We start from the raw sequence: 2,652 nt of genomic DNA, 5'->3' as shown, positions 1-2,652 counted from the left end.
GGGTCACACTGCAAGGTCATTGAAGGCATGTCCCTTGGCGTGCTGGTCAGTGGCCAGCACTGCAGACCAAGTCCTCTCCGACTTCTCTGGCCACTGGAGCCCTATTTCAGGTCATGTAGTCTGCGGGCAACAGCACGAGGCTGAATCCTGGTTCCCTGACTGGGTGGTGATTCTTGTACCCCCTGAGCAACAGTGGGACCCGGGTTTCAGCTGCCCCATCTGGAGAGTGGGGCTAAAGTCAGTTTCCAGCTGCAGGGGACCCAGGACAGGCAGGAAGAACCACTGCAGCTCCAGCCAGTGAGTGCCAGGCAAAAGAAGGGTAGCGTGGGGTGGCGGCAGGCCTTCCTTGTGCCACCTGGCATTCCTACCCCTGCCACCTGGCATTCTCTAACCTTCGACCTCCTGGGTCCTGGCCGCAGGAACCCCGTTTTGCAGATCAAGGACAGGAGTAAAGATGCAGAGATCGCACTGCTGCAAGCGTCAGACCCCAGGGCCCCCGGATCCTATTTGCCCACAGGAAAGCACAATTCTCCAGGGGCTTTTCAGTTCCACGGGGATTTTCTCACCAACACTGGACCTCAAGCAGCAGTAGGTTTCAGGCTCAGTCTCCACCAATAGAGGCTTTGGCGGTGCTTTTCCAAAACTGCATGTTGTGGGTCCCTCCTTTTCTCCACCATGGACCTCCTTTATCATTCTTTCTCCATGGATCCCTGTGGGAAAATGTCTCACCCACCAACCACGTTGCAAATATTAATCAGTGACAAGCTCCTTTGCCATTTTGTGCAACCAGAGACACAGAATGCCTGCCAACCGGAAGCTCTGAACAGCCTGATGTATGAATTTCCTGTGGCTGCTATAACAGGACCACACACTGGGCAGCTTAATCAACAGAAGTGTCTTGTCTCTCAATTCTGGAGGCTGAAGTCTGAGATCAAGGTGTCAGCAGTGTTGGTTCCTTCTGAGGCTGTGAGGGAGGATCTGCTCCAGGCCTCTTTCCCAGCTCCTGGTGGCAGATCCTTGGGGTTCCTTGGCTTCTTGACACATCACCCCCATCTCTGCCTCTACCTTCATAAGGTGTTTTCTTCGTGTCTCTGTATCTCTGCAACGCGTATTCAAATTTCTCTCTTATAAGGACGCCGTCATTGGATTAGGGCCCTCCATAATCTCCTATGACATCATCGTGCCTTGATCACATCGGCAATGACCCTATTTCCAAATAAGATCGCAGACACAGGCACCAAGAGTTGGGACTTGTACATATTTTCTGTGGGGACATAATTCAACCCCGTACACCCAAGTTACCATTTCATATAATGTTTGGGTCTGGTTTTCTGGCCCTACCAGAGGAAAACGCACAATTTTGTGAAGCTTCTCGGAACGTGGAAAGGAGCTCAGGGCTGTTAGTCCCCAGCCGGGTGGTGTCTGTGACTCAACAGAGAGTGGAAACCATAGCATTGCAAAGGCCTCTTTTCCCACCTGTCCCATGCTTGCCTGTCTGCAGGAGGCCCATTGTGGCTTCCCAGACTTATCACAGGAAAACGGGAAAGTCAGGGCAGTCAGGTGAGTAGACAGACGGGCCTCTTGGGAAGCCACTGCCCAGAGCTGTCGTTGCCTGCAAGAACCCAGCCCAGCCACAAAGCTGGCTGAGCCCAAGCATGGCAGACGGCGGAGCCCCGGGTGTGGAGACCTGTTTCTCAGAATGCAGGAGGTCCAGAAATAATGCCCCCAGGTGGTGACGAGCCACAGCCAAGAGGATGCACCCATTGCCCCTGGGGTACACAGAGACGGGTGTGCTGGGCCAAGCACCTAGAGCGTTTCCAGCCTCCTCTGTCTGTTCATGGGGTCCCCATCTCAGTAACACGCATGAAGACGCCCCATTAGGAAGTGTGGCTGTGTGGCTTCCAGGTCCATACTCAGCCCTCCCTGGCAGCTGCCTGAATTTCTAGGCTCAAGGAGGCCAGGATAGGGCACTGTTTTTCTTCTAGGTCTTGATATAAGACCCAACCTTCCCCAAAGGGAAGCCCCGTTAGGAACTGAGTTTTACGCCCACCCCTCACCCCGGCCACTTACTGGGACTGGGTCACACTCTGATGCTCTGAGCATTTTAAAGTCATTGTATTCCCTATTTACAGAGGAGGACATTGATGCACAGAGAGGTTAAGTGACTTGCCCAAGATCACACAGCTCTAGGTCACCAAGCCAGGCTTTGCCTCCAAATCATCCGTATTTTACAGACAGGCCACTGGGTCCCTTGCCTGGCGCCGCAGTCTGCGTGTGAGCCACGGCTGCTTGCTGACGAGCCAGCCCAGCCCCTCCAGGCAGTCCCTGCAGAAGCTCAGTGAACGTGCAATGGTGCAACCAACGAGCGAGCGCCCGGCTGAAGCGCAGCTCCACGTGCAGCGGACGGAGAGCCAGCTGCCGGGATTTCAGGTCCTGAGCGACTTCCCCGCCAGGCGCCCCTCGGCCTGGGGAAGGGGCCCTACTGGGCGGAGCCTCGTCCAGCGTGCCAATGGCGGGGCGGGAGCAGGGAGGGGCGGGGCGCCCGGGCTGGGGGGTGCGGGAGGCGGGGCCGGCGGGCGACCGGCCAATGGCGGCGCGGGGGCCGGGCGACGGGCGGTGGGCGGGGGCGCGCGGAGGCGGGGGCGGCGGCGG

Source organism: Lipotes vexillifer, unplaced genomic scaffold (genome assembly GCF_000442215.2).
Source record: "Lipotes vexillifer unplaced genomic scaffold, Lipotes_vexillifer_v1.1 scaffold1451, whole genome shotgun sequence".
NCBI classification, from domain to species: Eukaryota; Metazoa; Chordata; class Mammalia; order Artiodactyla; family Lipotidae; genus Lipotes; species Lipotes vexillifer.
Note: the sequence above shows the minus strand (reverse complement) of the source record.